We start from the raw sequence: 25,104 nt of genomic DNA, 5'->3' as shown, positions 1-25,104 counted from the left end.
GGTAGGCACTAGGACCCAGGAGCAAAGCAGCATGCTTGTGCATATGCCCAAGGATGCTCCGCATCTCTCCCAGCTCAGCCTAAGCAAGTTGAGCTCCCATTGCCCTTTGTTGCCCTCCTTTCCTTCCTCCAACCTGTGCCAGGCTGTCTCCCCCCTTGCGTGTTTGGCTGTCCTCGGCTCTCGCGGGCAGCCAGAGCTGGCAGGAAGAGGAAACTGCACTCATGAGGCTCTGCCATTGGCACAACGACCACCCACCTATCTTGTTCTCTGAGCCCTGCTGCTCTGGGCAAGGCCCTGGTGCCTTTCTGGAAAGGGAGAGGGTGTGAGCAGGTATGAAAAAATGCTGCAACCACAGTGCCTCCTTCACTGCCTCCTGACATCAGCTAGGAGGGGCACCACATTCTCCATCCCCATCCTCAGTGGTGGAACCTTTCATTCTCCCTGCCATCTGGTGCAAGTCAGTGGTCCAAATAATCACATGCCTTGTTGTAGCAAAGATATGAAAATCTTATGCAGCAAACATATTGATCAAACATTGTGGCCTACTCTTGCAGGAAAACATGGTGGTAGAACATACTGTACTGCTTCACCATATGGGGAAAGAGGGGACATACTTAATGCTCCTCCATATACAAATGCCGTAAGATCCAAAAGTTTAAAGTATCCAGGAGAAAGGATCAGTTCTTCACATGCTATGCTAATTTTCCAGTTACAGGGAATTACTAACATGAGAGAAATTTGGGGAAATCTCTCACCAGAAATCTCACCAGCCATGCAAAGTGGTTCAGTTCCATTTGGTCACTTCCTTAGATTGCAAGTGTAGACCGATGCCTCGACACGCTTGGCCAGAAAAATGGGAGAAAACATCCTGTGATAATTTCTCTACAGTAACACCCTTCTTTCAGCCCCTGTTAGGACAACACAAGATGTATTGGCCTGAGCAGAGAATAACAGCATGAAAGCATGGTTCATATTAATCGTATTTCTCTGAACTAAACTCAAGTATTCCAAAGGACCCCTGTCCCATGTGTAGCTCTGCAATTATTGTTAACCAAATGTGCGTGACTCAGCAGATACAGGAAGCCAAACAAAACCATTTCAGATAGCAAAGCTGGAGCGAGGGACAATAGCTGCCACTTCCAGAAAGGGAGAGATCTGTGGCCACCCATGTTTAAGGCAGATAAATGAGAACATGCACTACTGCTCTCTGACCATGGAGAGGCCCCGTCAAAGGGCTACAGCTGCTCTGGCGAAGAACTGGGTGGCCGTTCCTTTTCACAGCAGCTCCTGAGAGTTTCAAATTGAAAACATTAGGGCAGAAATAGAAGTGGGCTTGCCCTCCTCTTGAATGAAAGGCAGAGATTAACAAGGAGGGTGGGCTCAGTCCCCCGCCAAAGGCAGTCTCTACTTGGAGCTAGGAAAAGCCTCTGCAACGTGGAAACTAATTTTATGAGAGGGCCTTATGTCACAGAACTGTACGCTTGCAAGAACACAGACAAGAACAGTCAAGAGTAGCAGCAGCTTTGCAGCTTAGAGATGCCGCCAAAGGTACAAGGGTCCCCCCCCCCAGTTTCCTCAATGCATGCAAGCAAACGTTCAAAGGTATGTAGGTGCACACACTTAGGGTGTCTACGGTTTGTGGGTTTACTGTGGTTTGTTAATTTTGAGGCAAATTTTTGGCGTGGAGTTTCTTTTGGCCCCCCTAACTATCCCAATATCTAGCTCTCTTCCAAATTATTGTCCCACCTTGGCTCCCTAGAGCTCAGGGGCTCCTCTTTCTCCTGACAGCTCTGTGAGGTTGAATGAGCCTATGGCTCATTCAGCACATGCAGAATAATGCACTTTCAAACTGCTTTCAGTGCTCTTTGAAGCTGTGCGGAATAGCAAAATCCACTAGCAAATAGTTGTGAAAGTGGTGTGAAAACGCATTATTTTGCATGTGCGGAAGGGGCCGTAGGTTGGCTGAAAGAGTGTGCGTGATCCAAGGCTGCCCAAAGTGGCCACTTAGGAACGTGAGTCCAGCTCTTCCAGATCCTAGTCCAGTGCTAGAACCATTATTTCACATTGTGCTGTTTCATTTTAGCAGTGCAGTTCTGTATACCGTAGGTAGGGACTGCCCATATGATGAAGGCAGACATTACATTCAAAACACTAGCAACCACGATTTCCTACAAATCATAGTTATGTTGTGTGAAATCACTTCCTGAACCAAATCAAATCAATTCACTGATGGTAGCAAAAGTATTCACTGGTGAGTCATTTGCAGAAGGAATTCTAATTTTGCCCCACCCTGCTTTTATACCCTCCTTCTTCCCCTCCTCAAATAAAGGAACACTAAATTGTAAAAGTTGCTTGCTGAACCAGATCATTTGTATGTCAGAGAACAATGCCATAACACAAAGGACACATGGTTCTAATTTATCGATGAACATTTGTTGTCGGCAATTTTACTGCACTTATTCCATTACTGTGTGACATTTCCTATTGTCATTGCTTGCATTTCTAAACAGTTCCACATGACTAAAGCCAATCTCTGCAACCCATTGAAGATGAATGATAAAATAATATCTGGGTGTAAGCACAGAAATATCTCACTACGTGGTGCACACACACAGAGAGAGAGAGAGAGAGAGAGAGAGAGAGAGAGAGAGAGAGAGAGAGAGAGGGAGGGAGGGAGGGAGGGAGGGAGAGAATATAGTGGTCCTTTCTTCAGTCACAAATGAAAAGCCCTTGCCTGAAGGAGAAAGGCTGGTGGAAGGACATAAAGAAAATTCAGTTGCAGGAATTACTTTGAAAAAATCTTGCACAAGGCAGTCAGATTACCAAAACTATCCAAATGAACAATTCATTTGATGTTCCCATGTCCTTTTCTGACCTAATTAGTGGTCCCATCCAAGGGGGGGGGGGGACCCAATCTGCCCGTGGAAGTGGCGCATGGATGCTACGGTAGATTTGCCTTCCCCAGGGCACTTACTCTAGCAGAGAGGTGAAATCACTGGTGCGGGGTCACCACCACTCTCCCCTGTGGTGGGACATGGCACAGGATGCTGCACCAGCGTCCCAGTGCCTCTGCTGGTGCAGCGGGGGCAATCGGGGAGGGTGGTGGCTGGTAGAGGAGATCACTTTAGTCATTTCCCTCCCAGCTGTTTGCTGCTTTACACTGGCGGTGGTTAGTTCAGACTTAAACCACTGAGCCCCATAGAGGCTTCTCTAGAGCCCCATAGAGGCTTCTCGGTGGTGGGAAGGCTGTTTCTTGTTGCAAGCCTCCCCAATACACCGGGGAGCCTCTCTGGGAATGGTACCACGGCCAGCTGCCTGGCTGCTTGGATGAGACTATAAATCATGTCTTTCAAGAAACACAGTCATGTTTGACAGAATACCACACACACTTATAAATAAGAAACATGAAAAAACCATCGCTGAATTTATTAAGTTACTTACTGGAACATATTTGATCTCTTGTTGGTGTGGTCAGTGCTTTTGGATAAGGTAATTCCAGTTAGATCTTCATCATCTCAGAAAAGTTCAGAAATTCTCACAGAAGTTATTATGCTGATGCTTTCTTGGGCTCAACGACTGCTTGAAGAGATATCCTAAAAGTGAAGAAGAGAATTACAATCCTAAAAACATGGGAAATTAATTCAAAACTAACATTTCAAAGCTCGTTTGCAAAGGAACTAGTTGATGGTTTCACTGTGATAGGCATTAATAATAGCACTGCATTTACAACAAAAACTATTGTTTCCTGCTCTAAAAAAAGTAAAGGGAGACCTTTGCGCAAGCATCAGGTCATTACTGAGCCAAGGGGTAATGTCACGTCACAACATTTACTAGACAAACTATGTTTACAGGGTGGTTTACCACTGCCTTCTCCAATCGTCTACACATTACTTCCCTCAAGCTGGGTACTCATTTTACCAGCCTTGGGAGGGATGGAAGGCTGAGTCAATCTTGAGCCAGCTACCTAAAACTGACTTCTGTAGGGATCGAACTCAGGTCATGAGCAGAGGTTTGAATGCAGTACTACAGCTTACCGCTCTGTTTTAGTACTCCCATGACACATCCTCTTTCTAGATTCAAAAATAATTCATAAACAGGGTTCTTTTTTCTTTTTGTTTGCCACGGGAATGCAAATTTCTCTGCAGTATGACCCCTGTCCTTGCCATCACATGCAGGATTTTCACCTGATACAGCACTACTGCATTATGAGTCTCCATGTTCTCCCCGGCCTATTCCCCAAGCACTGTGCACCATATGGTTCATTAAAGACCCTTCAGCAATCTCTCACTTTCATGATACATGAGACTGTGTGAGATGGGGTTGGGAAGGCTGGGCTTGGTCCCTCACTCCAGCTGCAGCCATCAGGAAAGCATAGTGGAAGTATGATAGCAGTGACCCACATACTGAGCAGTGCAACATATCATGGCTGAAATGGAGGTCACTTGGCACATGCAGCCCATCTGATGCAGCATCCTCCTGGCATATAATATGCTCTGCCTTGCTCCAACAGTTGTAACATGTACTAGGGAGAATCACATGGCAGTCACTGTCTAAGCAGAAAATTTATTTGAAAGCTTCCCATGCAAGTGTTTCCTTGAATATACACATTTAGCTTGCCTTCCTCCCAATTTAATGTTTTTACTCCTGCAGGAGGTTCTTTAAAAGTATGAGAATACAATCCCACATGGGCAATTTCTGCGACTGGACTGTAACACTTTAGTTTCCCCACTCTGTTTCATAAGTGTCATGAGCCAGCCCCTGGGTACTAAGCAGGACACAGAGGACTGAGGCAGAACCTGAGGACACAGTGCAGCCAGAGCCAACACCCAGTCCTTCCCTACCTGATGACGTACAGGTGGAGGAGCCTGCAGGTCCTCCTAGGGAACCCAGTGATGAACCAGATGTGCATAGGAGGCAGAAGCAGAGGTTGCTACTGCAGAAGCACAGAAGGAGTGCTTGTTTAGCAGCAAGGTATGGAAGATTAGAAGTCTCTGCATCTGATGAGGATTAACTCCTCGCAGACTCCCAGCCCCCTGAACAAGGCTCTTTATATAAGCCTTGCTGTGAGCTTGCTTCTGCCTGGGTGCAACAAGTGTGTTACCTGTCACTGCTGTGCCTGGTTCTTTGTTGATTTCTAGCCTGGTCCTTGGTTCTCCCATGCCTTGACCTGTGACCTGACTACGCCTTGACTTATTGGACTGTAACCTGACCATGCTTGTGCTTGCCGCCCGCTTTGCCCTGCGGGGTCAGACCCAGCCACGCTTCTGCCTGCTGGCAGCACAATAGGTATAAGACTCGTACCAAAATGGCATGTATCACAGTGGGCTTCAACCACGGTTGGCAAGTCGTCTACTAAATCTCTATGATAAACCTTCTTTTGAAAAACTAGCACTGTAGTTATTATTCTGTCAAGTAAAAATGCATGAACACATGCAGCTGCCTCATACTAAGTCAGACCATTAATTGCTTGAGGTCAACACTGTTGATTCAGACTGGCATCTCCAGAGTCCCAATAAAAGGTCATTTGCACCACCTACTATCTGCCATTTACATCACCTACTCTCTGCCAGCGATTGAACCTTGGATCATCTGTATGCTAATGACGTGCTTAACCACTGAGCTGCTGCCCCTCTTTAAGACCAGTAGAATGGTTTCTTTTACTTTCCTTTTAGCCTAGGAATCAAACCTCCAGGCCAACGTTGCTAAAACTTGCACAGTCTTTTCAGTTCAACTCTGAAAGGGGATTCTACAATGTACGAAGTGAACAACCCAAAAGTTCCCAAGACTTTTTAAGGAGTGAAAGCGGACTTTTGCCTTAGTTTTCTCACACTACTGATTTTTATCAACAACCCCTGTTTTTATAACTGAAAGCATGCCGCTGAATATGTTTACCCAAGAAGAACTTCCCCATGGTGCCAAAATGAAGATCCTTAACTGTAACCAATTAAAATAACTACCTGGTTATATCTGGTTGCAAGGAACCCGAACTTTGAGGCAACACTGAATTACTCACTGAATTACTTATGCAACAGAAAAGCACTGCCTGATCTGCATTTGCAATCAGGATAAAATGCTAATACAGCAATGCAAAAAATGCCAATTCAATTCCAGGGTTTATTTTGAGACCAAACTGTTCGTTTCCTGTTTTGAAACTGCAACAAAAAAGATTTTTAAATGCCGTTTTCCACAACCTCTTGCTCCTGAATCCCTGAGCATTCACCAAAATACATGACATCGCCAATACTTGATGAGCAATTTTAACACCCGGGCCAATGGTATTATTCCAATGTTATTTATTTATCTCTTTGAATATTTAAAGTATATGGGCGAAGTTAAACATCAATAGGCATAATTTTCTAAAGAAGACATCTTCGGAAAGAGGTAATTTTAAAGCAAAGGCCCTTTCCGCATGGGCTAAAAACAGCGTCCTTAGGACAGCAAAAACGCCGTTCTTAGGGAGCTGTTCGCATAGGAGGCGCTGCTGCATCACAGCAACGCCGTCCTCGCTCCCCCCCCCCAGCGGCACGAAGCTGCCATTTTCCAACCTCGCTCCACGAGCGAGGTTGTTGAGAAGGGATGGCTTCCCGTCGGCGCGGTGCAAAGTGCACCGCAGGGAAGCCACCCCTTTCCCCATCGCTCCCACTCACCTGCCTCTCCAGCATCGTTCTGGAGGACTGCAGGGATCCGCCCACGGCTCCATGCGGAGCTGCCTCTCTGGCTAGGGAGGGAGCCGGGACTGCTTGTGCGAGCAGTCCCCACACCTCCACCGGCATAAATTACGCAGGTGGAGAAGCCCTGCTGCCGCTGTGTGGAAAGGGCCAAAGAGTGACAAAGCAAGGGGGCATTTTTTCTTCCCTCCACTTTTTCCCACTGCCAGTACCCTAACCTAGCTGTCATTCCCCATACCACCACCATCACCACACACAGCTTCTGGTCATGTGTCTGCAAATACAAACATACATTGGGAAACCTGCAGAGAAACATAGCTAAATTAAAAATACATCTAAACACTTTGGAATATGATTAGCAACCCTTGCATGCCACCACTGGCACGATAGGGCCCCACCCTGGACTACGGGAATCAAGCTGATGAGATACCAAGTGTGCCTAAATATTCATTGTGCTCTTTCTCTAAGGAATCATTGCAATGCAAATCCTGTTCTCCCATGATTCCCCTCCGCCCCACCCTAATGATGGGAATTGTGTCAGCTTTCTCCAGCCTGCAGATATTGAATCCTAAGACAAAATAAGGTTATATTTGACAAGAAAGAAAAAGAAGAAACCATTACAATGGATGTGCTATAACTGTAGATTATTTTTACCATGCTTGTAACAATACAAAGCCACAATGGAAACCTATTACTCTAACTATGCATGCACAGCAGATACTCCATTACGTGCCTCAAAAAGTCACTATGGTGTATGCCGAGAATGCATCTTAAGTAGAAATGATAATGCATGAGGGTCTATATTTAATTCTTCTCCCTCATACAGAATAAAGGAGGTTCGGCATGCCACCTGAGAGCTGCCTCTTCAGTACTGCAAACCATTTACTGTAAAACTGTATTTTTGTCCATTTCTAAATGGTGGGCAGCCATTCTTCCAACAATAAGTTGAGTTCTAGGCACATGTTAACAATGGAGCAGTATTCTTTGCCATGGCTACCTGACATTTTTATTTCTAATCTCTACATCTTTGTGGAGAAAAGACAGTAATTACTGACCAATTCTCCTATTTTACCAGCTTTGTAGGGCACATGTTTTCCTCCAAGAAATGGCAGAATTATTACGACTTGAAATGCACTGGCCCACCAATAGGCTTGTTGAAATACCTCTGAAGGTCAATTCATAGATTTTTTTTTTTGCAATATTTTTAAAAGATATACCCCATGGCTACAGACTGCCCAGTGAGTTATACCTTCATTTCATGTCCTACATTTAATATCTTAAAATGCAGAAGGCATTTTAGATGTTGTTCTCTGCCTGAACCTTGGATTTGTCCAATGCACGCGCAATGACAAGTGACAATCCCATCTTGACAAAAGGCAGTGGTCTCTGAAGTGTGTAACTGTGTGTAACTCAGATACAGCATCTTGGACTCATCAACTTTCTCATTCTCGTATGTGATATATGTAAGCATGCACCAACAACCTTCTTCTGCTTTTTATGCAGGACAATCACTAAGCAAAAAAAAAAGGACACAAATCTGAAATTTAAAATGGCGACATTAAGAAAGAGTATGAGAACATTTCAACCATTCGGGAGAAGTTGCCAACCGTAACGTTTCAATTTTGCAGCAATATAACTCCAAAGTGAGGCTTCAGCATACAACTGCTAAAATCAGAATTCATCAAGAACTTAGACTTAATGAAGACCTCGGATTCCCCACTAATTATAAATGTTAACAAGTTTGGTAGCTCTGCGGAAATCCTACCAGCAGCTCCTGCTGTGGTGAACTGTCTTTATGCTTTTCTTTGTTTCATTTGAAATGTACATAGTTACATCTCACATCCCATTGCACTTCCTGACTGGTTAGTCCTTATGTTGCCTACAAGAGTCCTCTCTATTTATGTTTTTTAAAAGATGCAGCACAAATATTTCAAAGAGTCAGTAATTGGTTTTAAACTGTTGCAGACAACTTGCAGCTCAAGATCTCAGAGGACGTCACAGATTTATATTGTGCATCCTAAAGGAGGCTTTGTTTTCACCTCATGACCTTGACAATGAAGTGATGGATACGGTGTGCTATAGATAGCAGCGGGAGACATGCTAGGAAATTAAGACATACCAGGTCCAAATATACTAAGGGCAAGGGGAATGCATTCCACACTCCAGATAAGCTGCCCACCATGAATCCCAAAGTGCATGAGCTAACCCTGAAAATTCAGGGTATACTAATATGTGCATAGAACTGGGGGCGGGGGCGGGGGGAAGCCTCTGAAGAGATGAGTGTTTTATAATATGCATTTCCTTGGCTACGGAGCTCAGCAGTTGCCTCCATAAAAACTACAGCCCCGTTCTTGTTCCAGACAGCATGGAAAATAATTCATAAATGACAAAAGATCAGTGGGCTTACAGCAGCTGTTCGACTCCTCCACTTCTGGCCACCCACTTCAGTAGAACTGAGAGATTTCAATCAACTCCTGACTCTCCCAGGCCTTTGAACAGTACCAGAACATGTGTTCAATATGTTCACAAAAAGTAGCCAGCCAAATATGAAGGATTAGCAGACCAAGCAAATGCACCAAGAATTCCCTCGCCCCTCTTAAAACATTATCAACGTCTCCGATTAAAACCCCAGTTCAAAGTAATTTCCACGTCTTGGGTGTTACTTTGCAGACATGTAAAAATAGTTCTAGATACTAGCTGTTCGTATTTCAAAAGATCCCACGATAGGGTACACCAATTAACAGTGGTTAAGTCCCTCTTTGGCATTAATGTTGCTTTTTATTTGGTTGGTTGGTTTCCACCTTAATTCCCAGATAAAAAGGAAATAGTCATGACATGCCAAACTCTTGTTAACTTTTTTTTTTAAAGATGGGTGCTTCCATACAAGTCATACTTTCATCTGGGTACCTGTAAAAATAACTGGAAATTCTTGCTGGCCTGCAGCCAGTGTGCTGTTTCTCCTGAGCTGCTTGTCACCCATTTCCTGTAGGAAAGAGTTTGGCCACAGACTGGAAGCGCAAGTTGAAGGGCAAGAGCGGAAGAAGTCTTAGCCAGTGGCACGGAAACGTGGCATGAAGCAGCAATTGAACCCTGACCCACCCAAGACACACTGTCGTTTTGCTTGTTTGCTTTAGGTTACATTTTTTTTTTCTTACTGTGAACTGAGAAAAAATGGAATTAAAATATCTAAATACATGCGTATGATATATCGGCCCCAGAGAGTGGCTTAAATACCAGGATTCATCTCTAGAATATGCAACTAGTAATCTTCTTTATAAAGAAAGAGAATTTTTAAGGATGCACAAAGTCTATTTCACTCCCTGTTGAGTAACCACAGAAGAGCTTTCAGGGCCAAAAGTCCAACTTTCTGCCAGTCTTCAACATAGCCACCCACTTCCATTTAGAAACTTGTATTTTCAGATATGGATGTGATCTCATTTTAAGTGAAGCAATGCATGACCTGCACTCAAAAGATCATTCAGCCCAGCCTTCAACTGCAATTTCCTGGCCACAGTTTGACTCATGTAGCCTTCTAAACTATTCTATCGACATGAGTCTAAGCAATGATTACTATGTTCCATGAGAAGCATGAGAGCTGTTTGATAACCAAACAGTATAACCACCTTTCCACAAAGAGATGTGGAGATTTCCCAGGTCTTTGTAAAGACTGTTTCATAAAAACTAATGACCATGAGTAGATTTCATCCCCAATACAATATTAGGCAAGCCAGACAAATGTAACCTCCTCATCCATTTCAAACTACAAGTGAAACCAAAACCTATATCCTACCTGTGGTTAATTTTTGTTTCACTTTCAGCACACACTGATACACCCAAGGAGCAATGTCTCATTTCTTTCCTTGGCCTGGAGAAAGTGGAAGGTTAGTAGAAGTGCACTTGTGAATGGAACTGTAAGGAATTCATCTCAATCAAGACCAAAGAAGGAAGCCAATAGATGGTTGCCTTGCTAAGCTTGTTTCTATTTCTCAAAATCTCATGTGCCTGTGGCTACCATGTTGCCTGTTGAAACCTTTCCTGGTCCCTGATGTGAGAAGTCATGTGTGAGAAGGTATGCGCTTCTTATCCAATGCTAAGTTACACCACGCAAAGATTTGTTCTGGTCTAGTTGATGGATTATTTTGCTTTTGTTTTAAGCAAACTACGATTAATTCACTCTTTAAATTTTTACCCTAGCCTATCATTTAGATAGAAACCGGTGGAAGAAGGCTCTGTATATTGCTCAGATCACTGGTAGTGATGTTCAGAGCATGGGAGAATTGCTTACATGAGAGAATTGTTTACTTCAGTTGTGCCCTGTATTGCACAGACTGTTCATGCTGTCATACAAAAGTCAATGGAATTTATATACGCATTTACACATGTGGGCCACCACATGTCATTGTTGTTTGAATTCTGCGCATCACTGAATTTCCTCATGTCCAATCCCTATCTCTCAGCTCAAGGCCAAAACGAGAGGATGGCTCACAGTGACAGTATGCACAACAAAATACACTTGCACCACACAAAACTCAGTGGGCTCAAAGCAGTGGTAGGATTTGCTTGCATCCATTTTCTACTTTTGAGCCATCTGGATCTAAGTCATATATTATGACCCATGCCATTACAATGACATATATTCAGCCTGTTTATCCTCAGTTTCTTCTGCACGAGGATCGAAGAAATCCAGCACTTGGAGAAAAAACAACTGGTATAGAACACTTGATTTGGCTTTCATAGAAGACTAAACAGTGGAGTTTAACAAGCAATAGTATGCACTGTCTCAAAGGCATCATGTAAAAATTAATGACAATTCTCATATTTGTTTAGGACTATATTCTAATGCGAAAGCATACAATTTTCTTGACCACTGAACATCAACTGACCATACTAACATCTTTATCTGAGACAGAGTCACAGAATTATCCCTCTCGAGTAGTACAAAAAGACCAGTTTTTCATACTTACAATTTTATTTCTACAATCATGCCGCATGCATTTGTTAATTTAACTTAGCTATTATAATGGCACGGGCAAATCAGTTACTATGTACTAGTGCTCAAACGTGCTCTCATTTGTATTACAGTTTTCAAGCTGTTTTATATTATTTTAACTATAATATTTGTTGTTTTGTTATTTAACATTGTACAGATTTTATTTTTGCCATAGGGTAGGAAATAGGTTTGGATCCAGGGCAATGTTTCCATGGACTCAAGGATTTCCCACCGGGAACAGGATTTGGGGGAGGGGGATTTCAGACTCCCACAGGAAGGGAAACAAGATACTCAAGCTCTTTGAGAAGTTCTTGTACCAACAGAATCTATATGCTGAATCTAACACACAAGTTTAAACAATAGTAAATCATCATAACGATAATAAGGGGGTAGTTGCTAATCGCAGGTAGTAGAAGTTTTAACAGGAAAAGGACCACAGATAATGGTAAACTAGAAGCTTGCAGCAAAAACTAAGGAGAGCAACTGTTGATGACACATGACTAGTATGGTTTCGTGCTTACATTAGCACATGAATGACTTCGTGATCATAAGAAGAAAATTACAGAAGAATTAGGGAACATTCCTGCCTATCTAGGACATAGGTAAGGGGGGGGTTCCCTCGGGTTCAACCCCCATTACATGTCTGAAGCTCCGCCCCCTGTTTGTGGGGGTTTTTGTACTTTTTCCAGTGTTATTTCGGTTTTTGGCCTGCAGGAGGTACAATTTCTAGGATAGAAACAACAAACCCTCAGGGTATCTTCTGGAGACTCTCCTGCTGATACCAGCCAGGTTTGGTGAAGTTTGGTCTACGGGGTCCAAAGTTATGGGCTGCCAAAGGGGGTGCCTCATTAGTTCCATTGGGAACTAATAGGAGATGGGGGCTTCACATTTGAGGGTCCATAACTTTGGCCCACCTAAACCAAACTTCACCATACCTGGGTGGTATCATCAAGAGAGTCTCCTACTGATACCACCCAGGTTTGGAGAAGGTTGGTCTAGGGGGTCCAAAGCTATGGACTCCCAAAGGGGGTGCCCCATCACCCATTGTTTCCAATGGGAGCTAATAGGAGACGGGGGCTACACCTTTGAGGGTCCATAACTTTGGACCCCCTGAACCAAACTTCACCTAACCTGGGTGGTATCATCAGGAGAGTCTCCTAAAGATACTCTGAAATTTTGGTGCTTCTAGCTTAACAATTGCACCCCTGACACTCCCATATTTCCCCAGATTCTCCTTTTAAATCCACCCCCTTCGGCATGTGTTTAAAGGGAGAATCTGAGGTCCCCAGTTTAAACATTGAAAGTGATGCTGTTTCAGGATGGGGGAGAATCCACCCCAAAACAGCATCACTTTCAATGTTTAAACTGGGTACCTCAGATTCTCCCTTTAAGGTGGATTTAAAAGGAGAATTTGGGCTCCCTAGTTTAAACACCATTGAAAGTGATGCTGTTTGGTGGTGGATTCCAGCATCACAGCGGCCACCCATTGGGGCGGGGGGGGCACAAAACTCAGATGTTGCACCAGGCTCCACCAGGGACTGCTGACTAGGAGCCCAGCTGGTGGGGGGAGGGGCAGGGCGGGCAGGGCAGGGCAGGGCAGGGCAGGGGAGTCTGCCATCCCTGGCCTCAGAGAGCTGCTTTTATAAGCACTGAGGCTGGGGGTGGGGCTTGGGGGGTGGGGCCCCACCCTTGAACACCCCCCCCGTAAAAACCTATATGTCCCTGCTGCCTATAGGTATAGGGGAGGTGGGAGATATCTCAGTGTGACATATATATCTGAATTCTACATAAGAAAACTATTTGGGATTACTTGTGTGTTTTAGAATTGTGCCCTGCCCTCAGGTTCTGTTGTCTGCCACTGCTCCAAGCAGAGGTGGATTAAAAGCAGCCTAGTGTACATACAGGAAGTGTTGATGGGTAGCTCTAAGAAATGGCAGCAACTTCTGGGGTAGGTCTAGGAATTTTAGTTCCTTAGTTTGCTCTTCTCCTTAAATTCATTATTAAGATCTAACTCAGCCTAAGTTAAGATTAGTTGCTAACCTGCCTCTCCTCCTTGGTAACTGATTAAGAGCTTTCAGCCTTACAACATGCTATGCAGTGATCCAACCAAAGGTACTTCAAGTTCAGTTAATTTCTGTGGAAGACATTGAACTGAATGCAATTTAAAAGTGCTGCATGCATATTAGTTTAATCTTTTATCTGTTCTCTAGTGTCCATCTTGACAATGCTGTCTAGGTCAGGGATAGAGAAGGAGAACTTATGGCATACATCCACATGGATATAAAATTCTGATGAACTTCAAAACTAAAGAGCACTGAAAACAAGCACCTTATTGAAACACCGAAAGGGTTTGAGTTAAAACGCTAGCAATAATGAAGACCTTCAAGTTCTGAAGTTGCTCAATTTATGTCATTACAAGACTTGAATTAGACTCTTAATTACTCCCTCGTGAGTTTTGTCTCTCTAAGACAGACAAGTATTCATTTCAGCCCTCAGAAGACTTACTAAAGAATGCATGGGGTGGGGAGGGGGGGGGATAGAAAAATTATCCCATTTCTATATGTGCACAGTGAAAAGGAAACTGCATATATCCATAGTATCCAGTATTTATGTCAAATTGTTCCATTTGAACATGATTTCTGCCACGTGTCCCTTCTTCCTACTGTTCTTAACCCTCAGCAGACACACAGGAAGGGAAAGTCAAGAAAAATCACATCTGTAAATTCAGATTCACACATTCAACCTCTTATTCTGTTTGTTTGTCCTTATTTCAAGGTTGCATTTAAAAAACAGGTGTTAGATCAACAAAAGAACCTGTTAAGATCCTGAAAAGATTAGCTGCTGGTTGATTATTCCCTGTGTCCCAATGCCCTTGCCTTTGGCATAATAGGGGCAGCCATGGGCGTGGTCTGGGGATGAGCCAAACGTAGTTGCCTTTCTCCCAGTCGTTAGCCACTTATGCCAGCGGCAGGGGCATTGGGACACAGGGAGGAATCAACCAACAACTGATCTTTTCAGGATCTTAACATATTATTTTGTAGATCTAACACCTGTTTTTTAAATGCGACATTGAAATAGGGACCAACAAACGAGAATGTTCCCCAATGGGGGCTTTTCGGCTTTTAATGTTTCCACTTGGGAAGCCCCTATGGGAGCAGCATGGCAGCACCAACACACCAGCACGGCCTGGCCTCTTGGATGGGGTTGCCCATCTTTACCATTTTACTGCACGTTTTTAAAACAGTTTTTATTCTAAAATGCACACTCCATTAAAAAAAATTCAAAATCATTCCTCTAATGGAATTTTTGTGATTAAGCCCATTTCTTCATTTTGTGCAATTTTTGCCAACAAGTCACAGCTGACACAGGGCAACCCAGCTGGGTTATCAAGGCGAGAGATGTTCAGAGATGGTTGGCCACTGCCTGCCTCCACCTGGGCTGAGAGAGTTCTGATAAAACTGCAACAGGTCAGCCAATAGGCTTCACGTGGAGTAGTGGGGAATCAAACCCAGTTCTCCATATTAGAGTCCACTGCTCTTCACTCTCTCAAATTGCCATTTGAAACCATTCTCTGAAGAGAAAAAAATGACAAAATTCAAGTGATTTGCCTTTTAGAAATGAAAAGCTACAAATTAAAACAGCCATTGCTAAAACATTAAGCTGCATTCAGTGCTGCACATGATTCCCTGCTGTTAGAAGGCTTGAAGCAAATTAATGTCAAATTAATATGGAAAGAGGAAGGCGGAACTGAATCAAACAAGGGGGTAGTTAAGAGGACTGGCCTAAATAAAGCCAGATAAGCGGAATCATTCCAATTCTTGCCCTCTTTCCTCTAAGCAGGTCAGCTAAAGAGTTACATATTCATTATCTTGCCAGCAAAGAGGTGGTAATTCTCTTGATGGGGGGAGGGCAGAGGAATGGGCCACCTGTTATCCAGAAAGCAATCATCTCATTTGAATGCAGGAGGTATTAAATTGAAGGACATGTAAATTTATTCAGTAAGAAAATTATTGAATTATCTTGAGCTGTGCATAAGGCTAAAGAAATCTTGGTTGGTAACCGTCATGTATAATAATTATGATTATTGGCCTCCACTATTTGTCCTTTTTCCTTATTGACAGATTCCAGTTTTCCGGGGATGAGGGGGAGTCAATTTTGACATATTTACTTCACAGCGACTGTTCAGACATGATGCAAAACACTGACTGGTGCTATGCGAACAAGCCTGGTCTGTGTTCATGGGTTCACTCCTATCACTGGGGATGCCTGATTTAACAAAAGCCATGGTTTGCCTTTGCACTGCAGTCGGAAAACCATGGTTTGTTCTTGGTCACAACAGTTTGTAATCCTGGTTCACAGAGAAAATGAAAGCCACTGCAATCTAGTTCAGCAGATAGCACAAGACAGTAGCACAGAACCACAGTTTCAGCATGAGGCCACAACTATCTAATTAACTTTTCTATTACTGTGTTCAACAAGTTAGCCATAGGCTTGAAAAGTAATTTCATAACTGAATAATAGAAAGTTCAGAGTTATAATTTTCTCTTCATTCTTTGGAGTCTCTCATCTGCCAGGGAAAGAGGCCCCTAAATGTTCAATATGATTAAATGTTCAATATTATCTTTACTCCATCTCACCAATACAGCTTTCTCACATAATTTAGATCTACTACCCACTAAATGATTTAAAGATGATCCAGAAACCCTGTTCTTGTGCCAGCTCATTTAATGTGCTGGGAATGAATCCACTTAAGCATGCCAGGTAGAAAAGGTATCAAGAAAACTCCATGTGGGTACTGTTGACTTTATCCATTTTAATCTCTCAGGGGATTCTTGTTTTTACTCTTGTCCAATCCTTTATGCTTTCTTTAACCATAAGAAGCAAAGATTCCACCAAGACTGTCCTCATCCACTCAAATTTCACAGCTCCTTAGTTCTATATGTGGCCTAGCTACATGATTTGTATACTCTCAAGATGCAGCTCTTGTTTCCTATGTACAAAAAAAGGTCTTAAATAGAAAGTAAAAACCACCATTTCTTTTCTCTTAGAGAGTTACCAGGTCAATGATTTGAATATATTTTCAATGATTACACAACATTAGTGATAATATTTCTCTGAAGCACTGTTGGGCTTTCCGATTGCTCCCCCCTCCCAACTAAAAGCCAACTGAAGTAGGTATAAACTAAAAGACCACAACCTGGCTGATCTCATTTCTTCATGATCAGGGACAGAGGGTAGCACAAGGGGAGAACAAATTGCCACATTATTCATTGGAGAATGGGGTCCCACAAGAGACGATCCTCTGTCCAATGTTATTTAATATGTGCTCTTGTGGGAGGGATAGACGGCAGCGGCGACACCAACGACGGCAAGTTGCACTTGGGACGCGGCGAGCGCGCCTCCTTCCCCGCCCCCTCCTTCATTCCTTCCTCCAGGGTCCTTTCCCCTCCTTCCCTCATCTGGCGCCTGCTGTCACCTGCCCGGCTAGGGGCGTCCTCCATAAGTGCAGCCGCCCCTGCAACTTACTCTGTCTGTCAGCTTGCATGCCTGGCCTGCAGGCTGAAGGCGGGGCTTGGGGGATGGGGGCGGGGCTTGTGGATGGGAGCCACACCCCCATGGCTCTTTGGGTGTTGCCGACCCCTGGGCTAGTTGTTTGGAGGCCGTGGTGAGATGACTGAACCGAGCAAGCTAAAATGAAATCCATTCAAGACAGAGGTCCTGTAGTTGGGCCAGCAAGATTTAGGAGTGGGATGCCAACCCCTGGCTCTTGACAGTGTACAATTAACACCTACACCATCAGGAGTTTGGGTCTGATCATGGATGCCTCCTTTTCCCTAAAAGCACAGGTCACAAATGTAGCCAAGCTAGCCTTTTTCTACCTTTGCTAGGTAACTGGTATTCCAACTGTCTCACCCCAAGCCACAGCGATCCATGCAATGGTCACCTCCAGACTACTGAAACTCACTCTTAGCAGGGAGACCCTTGAGACTGTAGAGCAAGAGGAACTCCCTGCCACTGTATGGATTCTGATTTGGTTTATGCTATACACTCAGAGCCAATAATTTGAATAAAAATTCTTAGTTTATTGTGAGGCTAATAATTCTCAACCATTAACATGGCAATTATGAATAGAATGTACAGTTAGCTGAATAACAAAAAAATGACAAACAATAAAAGTCAATGATGAAATGATAGCTTTAAACTGAGTCACATTAATAGCATCATCATTTCTCAAGAAGCAAGCTGAAGAAGTTAGTCTAATGATCCATTTCGTTATGTTACAAATCACAGAAAGTAACTCTTTTACTTGTAGTTACAATATATAAATTTCTGAATTCAAGTTTCATGCAGAATAGCAAACAAACTCTTAACTGACATGAAAGTTTACACTCTTATGGAGAGAGACTTTTCGTCAACCTTCCTGAGAGAGCTCTAGGTTCAACTGCCTACTGTTGCAGATAGAATGTTCACTCTCTGCCAAATTCTCCCAGGATGCAATTTCTTCACAGTCACCTCCAGAGCAAACTACTGTAACTCGCTCTAGCAGGGTGACCCTTGAGACAGGACTTATCCAGCTGGTGCTCCACTAGCTGCACCACCCCCAGCTGGAATACCAGTTCAGGTTCAAGGTTTTGGTATTAACCTTCAAACCCCTAAACCAGGGGTTTTCAACTCTGCTCCTCCAGATGTTCATGGACTACGTTTCCCGTCAGCTGCTGCCAGTTCGTGAACATCTGGAGCAGAATTGGACACCCCTGAACTAAACAGTCTGGGACCACTGCATCTGCGAGACTGCCTTTCCTTATATACCCCCAAAGAGCATTACGCTCAGTGGTCCCCCTGGCCCAAAAACTGTTTAGCTGTCCTCATCTTTTCAGCTCTGGCCCCAGTCAGGTAGAACGCTGTCACAAATGAGACCTTGGAACAGCAGGATTTGCTTCAGTTCTATAGGGCCTGTAAGGCACAGATATTCTGCAGGGCCTATGGCTGAGGACAGCAACAGTAGCCATCTTAGCTGGCCTTCATCTCCTCCCCCGCCCTACTCTGTTTCTTCCCTGCCCTTCTCTGCCTTTCCTTTCCTTTTTGTTCTCATGCCCTTTCGTTCTCCTTTTGACTTGTCCCCCCACCTTTGAATGGGTGTACCTCCTATTGGTTATAAGGCGATATGATTGCTATTATTGCAAAATTATCTGTTGTGGGCCCCTCAGAGTCTATCTGGAAGGGGGAGAGCAGGATATAAATCCAATAAATAACTAAAACCTGCACTAAACCCAGGCAAAATTCTGCCTCTATATATCCACATAGAAACACTATTAGAGGACCTAATAATATCAACCATACCCTTAGGGGCTCATCAGCGTGCTTATCTTCCAATGTGCTATATGCTATTATCTGTTAGAATTTTAATCTCACAGGACATGTGCTGCCAATCTGAAGTCAGCAAGCATCCTTCAACAAAAGAACTTTTAAAACTGGGAAGGGAGAATCTAGCATAAAGTTTCTGAATTAGCATCAATGAAGAAATTGAATTGCATTTCCCATGGTCTGAACGCAGACCAGACTTTTCTAAGGCACTGCAGTTGCAACACAAGTGAACCAACAAGGGAGACCATGTTGCTGTAAACTAATCAATTTGTGAATGGTGATTATACTTCGTGTGAGTGCATTTTATGTGCTTTTTGGTGACTGTATTTAATATTACTACATTTTCTATAATTTTTGCACTACATGCATTACCATATGTATATATTTTCCCCTAAAAAAGTTACACACGCCTTCCACTTCCATCTTCCCGACAAATTTTTGCATCCCCGTAACAAGCAACATCATCAACATTACATCACCTTCATGTCAGAATGAAAATAAAAAAAGATCATTTCTTTTTGAGACATACCAAATCCGTAACATCGCCTAAAGACTACGATCTTGCTAAACTATTTTTCGTTAAGGTTTGCGCAGTGCCAAGCTGCTCTTCCGATCTCATCGCCCTCTGTCAGATTGATCCTCATCAGCCTGTTTCTGGTAAAGCTGATCAACTACAGGAGATCAGGGGCTAATGATAACTCATCATCATGACAACAGCCTTGAAACAATTTACTGCTGCGAAGAGAAAGCAAGCACAGGTTGATGCACAGATGCCTTTCCCAGGAAGCAACACTTTCCAAATACTTATCTTCCTACCTCATTTGTTGGATGAATGAGCATTGCCTGCAATGCAGGCTTAAATGTCACCATGACACATCACACATGCAAGAGGACAGAAAATGTTATCAATGAGAAAATCAATAGGGCAAAAGCAGCCAAGGATAAGACTAGGGATGAGGCTGAAGTATGGTGGATTTTGACCCTTTTCTCTGAAGGGCAACAGGTACATTTCTGTATGATCCTGCTAGCAGAGCAGAATGTAGCTTTGTGTGCCACTTTATGATATGAATAGTTATCTAGCTAAAGACCAGTCTTTTTACCTTAGAAATCATTAAACATAAGAGAGCTTTACTTAAACTGAGAAACAGACTATATACAGAAACAAAGTATCACTTAGATACAGATACATTCACAGTTCATTGTTTGGTTACAATTTCAATCATAGTCTACAATATTAATCGTGTCAGTCAGAGCCTTTTTGGTTAAACAGAACACATCTTTCCTCAGGAACCGTTAGGGAGCAACTGTTTCCAACTGTCACCTTTAGAATGTTCGTAGGGATCTCCCAGAATTCCCTGCTGCTTCATGCAAGCAAGGCTGTAAATTCCAACATTTTCTTCTATGCTTCAAAACAAAGCTGTGGGGATCCCATGGGTCTGCATCTGCCTTGTACTGTGCCCTTACCTCTGTGATCCGATAAGCCTCTAGGGCTAGGAAGGTCTCAGATGCTGAAGGGGAAAAACGCTCTGCAGCCTATAGATAATCTGTAGCCTTGCCCCCATCTGCCTTTTGGCCCCTTATATGGGTCATGTTTAATTGTGCACAAGTGCAACAGCCAGCCCACCCTCTTGCACCCTCTTGCTTGATGGTCTGATCCATTTGGCCTAGCTACAGCCACTGACAATGAACCATGAAGGGGTGCTTGGTAGAGTGGTGGATTTGTACTTCATCCAGTCAGTTGGTGGTGGCCTACAGGGAGGCAGGGTGATTGCTGAAGCAAATTGGTACCCCAAAGTTTGGAACCTGTGGTGTTCATTTGTTGTGGCCAGGAAGCCCGGGGTGGCACAAGGACTGGGAGAAGGCCTGATCTCAAACAAGAGGTTTGCGATATTCAACCCTGACTAGAAACTTGTGTTAAGAGAACTAGCCAGCTCATCAAATTCAGCTTCGCTGTCTTATATGACTAGTTCAGGTCATAGGATTATCAGTTTTTTAAATTTGATACAGGTGAAGCTTTTTCTAATGTGTTGATAAATGGTAAGAAAAGTTTCACTCACCTCAACTGTTTTTCCCGCACACCCTTTTCAGACTGTTCCTCAGTTCACTGTCTACTTTGTTCCTTTACTTCAGTCACACGTGGCTAAGGCACATCCACTCTGCCTCAGTTTACCTACCTTTGGGGGTCACTTTTCACTTTTCAACCTATCCCTCACTGCTCCCTGAGGTAAATGTGAACAATGAAATATACTGAATTTCACATCTGACTGTACACATTGTGTTGATCGAAGTTTTGCTCCATGAGCTGCTGGAATGTTCATGAATGTTCCACTACTTACACTGGCTTAGTCAGTGGCTGAGGCTTCACTGCCACAAGTGCAATGCCATATAGTTTTCTGAGCAAATAGGAAGCTTATGCTCCTTTGTGGCCTTTAGATGGTAGATGAATGATGGTCTCCCTCTTCCCCTGCTCATTTAAGTCACCATATTTAGTTTTGCCAGAAGCATATCGAAGGGAAATGGTGCCCAGGGACACCTCCTCTGGGCGCCCCCCCCCACTCCCACCCCAAGGAGCTCGGGGGTGGGGGCAGCTCGGACAGGCATTACAATGGCAGCAGGCTGGCTTCTGTTGCCACAGCACCTGCCTAAGCCACCTCCTCTCCCCTGGATGGGTGCAGTGGCAGCAGGCCGGCTTCTGGCAGCAGGCTGACTGTCTTGAGGCATCTCCCCCGCGATGACCCAGCTTGCCTCCCTGTCTCCGTGCCCCTGAGTTTTGTCACTCTTCAACTGACCACCCTCTTTCCCCACCCTTTCCTTTACAAATGCTCGTATCACATTAAACATTCATTTTTTAAGTTGCCAGTACTTGCATCCAAAACCACTGACAACAAATAGCCGTTCAGGCAGTTGAGATTCTCCTCCTCCCTGCCACAACAAGAGATCGCAACATGTCAGAACCCCTCTGCCATTAGAAAGCAGGAAATAAGCTAATAAAATGCATGTAGCGCAGGTAACAAGAGCCAGCATGTTGTAATGATCAAAATGTCAGACTAGGATCTGGGAAACCCCAGTTCAAATCCCCACTCTGCCATGGAAACTTGTTGGGTGACCCTTGGGCCAGTCACATACTCTCAGTCCCAACCCTGGTAAGTAATTGGATGGGAGACCTGAAGGAATACCAGGGGTGTGACGTGGAGGCAAGCAATGGCAAATCACCTCTGAACTTCTCTGGCCTTGAAAACCTACAGGGTTGCAATAAGTCAGCTGTGATAGTGATGGCAGGAAAAAAGAGCAAATAACAAGGAAGTCAGCCAAGTCGTACATTACCAGTTGCATCACAAGTATGAAATATAGTCAAGGCATTAAGTGTAGTTGAGAATTAAGTGTAGTTGAGTAAAACGGCACCCAGGGCTCACCCTGCGCCCTGCCCTCCTCAGCTGCACCCCTTCCCTGAACAGGGGCGCAGTAGGGCGGACTCCCTCCCCAAGCTCCACAGGGCTGTTGCAAGGAATTAGAATTTGGTAAATCTATGACATGTGTCTCCATCAAACCTGTCCTAGTTCAGCTTGGCCACTGGCTTAAGTAATTCTTGTGCCGTTGCTGCTGTAGTCTCCGTCAATCTAGTGGTATTTTTTAAAAACACTGGCTGCTGCTTCTATTAAGAGAAGGTCCGTGCAATTCAAATCTGAAATGTGCTCATTCTGAATCATCAGGTTCACCGCTTGGGGTTCTTTTGAAACTGAAGAACGAAGTTGAGACCAGAAGTGCCTCTTCCCACCTTAGCCTTATCCACCAACTGCTTCTTCTACTGGAACAAAAGGACATTTCTGAATGCCCTGACAAACACGGAACAAGTCCATCCCCTCCCAAAAAATGACACTGTCTCTATGGAGATAAATGAACCGAACAGCGATTACCATTTGCCCACCTGCCAAGAAAAGGCAGGATAGATCGCTTTTGATAGCCCATGTTAAGGCCATATGAAGCATACATGCTTTGTTATGATTATGTCAAAGTGAATGGCAGGCACTGTGAGGACTCTGCTTCTGTTATAGGATAGGTCTAGCAGAATTCCTCCCAGCTGGGAGCAAAAAAGTTTTAAAAGTTTAGACTGCTCTGTGCAGGGCATGCAAGCCAAGAACCAGGAAATGGAGAGGAACTGAGCGAATTCTACATCAATCGGTCTATATCAATCAGTTTCAAAGTTCCTCTGAAAGGAACTTCAAGGTAAGACCAGTAACTTGAAAAACATAGCTAACCTCATGTTTTGATTTTTTTCGTAGTTTTCAGTGACTCTTCTGCTATTGTTCCGATATCATTTCCTGTGCATCCATGCTCCTAGTTAATACAGACGTATGTTAGCTGAACAAAATCTTTTTTTCCTTTGAAAGACTGTGACAAGGTTTTTACCCAAGTACCTGGATGTTTATCCATGCATAGACCCTACCACCTGACAAAGTTGGAGGGTCAGAAGCAGGGAGAGGAGAATGGGTAGCTCTCACACAAACATACTTTGGAAGCTCTGTCAGTGACTCAAACCACTGACTTGAAGGGAACGGCAGATAGAACTGCGTGCTAGTAAAATTCTACTTGAATAAGAAGGACAGGACTAGTGGTTTCAAGACACACACACACACACACACACACACACACACACAGATTCCCACTGGGTACGCACAGGCAAAAAGAGCAGAGAGAGTGGATTAGAACCACACCATCATGCTCTGGTAACTTTCAGATTATTATCCTATGCTGTGTATATGAAGAACTTCCTGGACTACTCAGGAAGTTCAACTGGTCCACAACACTGTTGCCAAGTTATTGTCGGGAGGGAATGTATTACAGCTGTTGATCCACAAATTGTGCAGATATTTCTGGGTAAATTCAAGGTGTCAATTTTGACCTTTACATCCCTAAACATTTGGAGTCCAAAGTACCCATAGAATGCCTAATGTTGTATGAGTCCACTTGCTCTCAGGATTTGTCTGTGACGCTGCACACACAATCCTATTTCAGGTAGTTGCAAAGCTGTCTTCAGCAGGAACAGATACTGTTTCAGGAGATGCACTATCAAATGAACCTCACTCCTCTGAGATACTATTTTTCCTCTTGTGTACTTTAAATAAAGGCTAGGGTTTTCACTGGGCATTTGTTACTGGATACAGAGATCTCTACCAGATGAAGAACAGTAATCTGGGGAGGGGGTGCTGTTTTTGATCGTGTGGTGATTTAATCTTGTTACATTACTGTATGAATATTTACCTATAAGATAATATAGGAGTTTTACAATAGACAATCAATTAAAATTATTTCCCCCCAGAAACATTTTCAAAGAAGCTAACATATAAATGACGGCCTATAAGTATTAGTGAATACTCTCTCTCTCTCTCTCTCTCTCTCTCTCTCTCTCTCTCTCTCTCTCACACACACACACACACGCCAAAAACAAACAAAACCAAAAAAGCTGTTTGTTCTCATATCTAGCAGCATTGTGAATCAATAGGGAAAAATCAATTTCTCACTTGAGCAAACAAGAGAAATGAGCAAAGATGGATTGGAATGACTACAATGGCTGTGTCCAGATGGACAGCGCTAAATTGGAAGTAAGAGAAAAGGAATCAAAAGGGAAACATTCCAACTAAAGCAGGTATTTTGGTGTGAAGGCCTTTAAATGAGTGCGCCTGTCATAAACGCTCCCCACCTGCATAAGGGTCCTAAGATGACAATGAGAACGACGGCAACAAAAACTTCAGTGTACGACACAGGCTTCCCAAAGGAAACAAAGTCCTCCTCACAGAATGTCTGAACTGGTTAGAAGGCAGCAATACTGCTTTATGTTAAAGATTATGCTGTCCGTCAAACACCAGGCTCCCCGGGTGGCAAACAAAAACATAATACTATTAAGATATAACAAACAGCTAAAACAGATTCAAAATACTAAATGTAAAAATAATCAGTGAAACCGCTTGAGAACACTCCAGCATGAACCCAATAGAACAGAACCAAAAACATAAATCCCCTGCCCAAGGTTACTGTGTAGCATGAAGGTTTTGTATTAAAAAAATCCACACCAAAACGAAGCCC

At 43.6% G+C, this 25,104-nt stretch overlaps 1 long non-coding RNA gene across 8 annotated transcripts in view; it reads right to left on the bottom strand.

Moving 5' to 3' along the window:
- LOC125438825 overlaps positions 1-25,104 on the bottom strand; it is a 326,259-nt gene that overhangs the window by 96,979 nt on the left and 204,176 nt on the right. For all 8 annotated transcript variants that reach the window (XR_007245419.1, XR_007245421.1, XR_007245423.1 and 5 more), the window contains one exon: positions 3,442-3,593. This is a non-coding gene — a long non-coding RNA (uncharacterized LOC125438825). The remainder of the gene's footprint in view (positions 1-3,441; positions 3,594-25,104) is intronic.

The sequence above is a fragment of the Sphaerodactylus townsendi genome, linkage group LG09 (genome assembly GCF_021028975.2).
Source record: "Sphaerodactylus townsendi isolate TG3544 linkage group LG09, MPM_Stown_v2.3, whole genome shotgun sequence".
NCBI lineage: Eukaryota > Metazoa > Chordata > Lepidosauria > Squamata > Sphaerodactylidae > Sphaerodactylus > Sphaerodactylus townsendi.
This window is presented reverse-complemented; position numbering and strand designations above follow the sequence as displayed.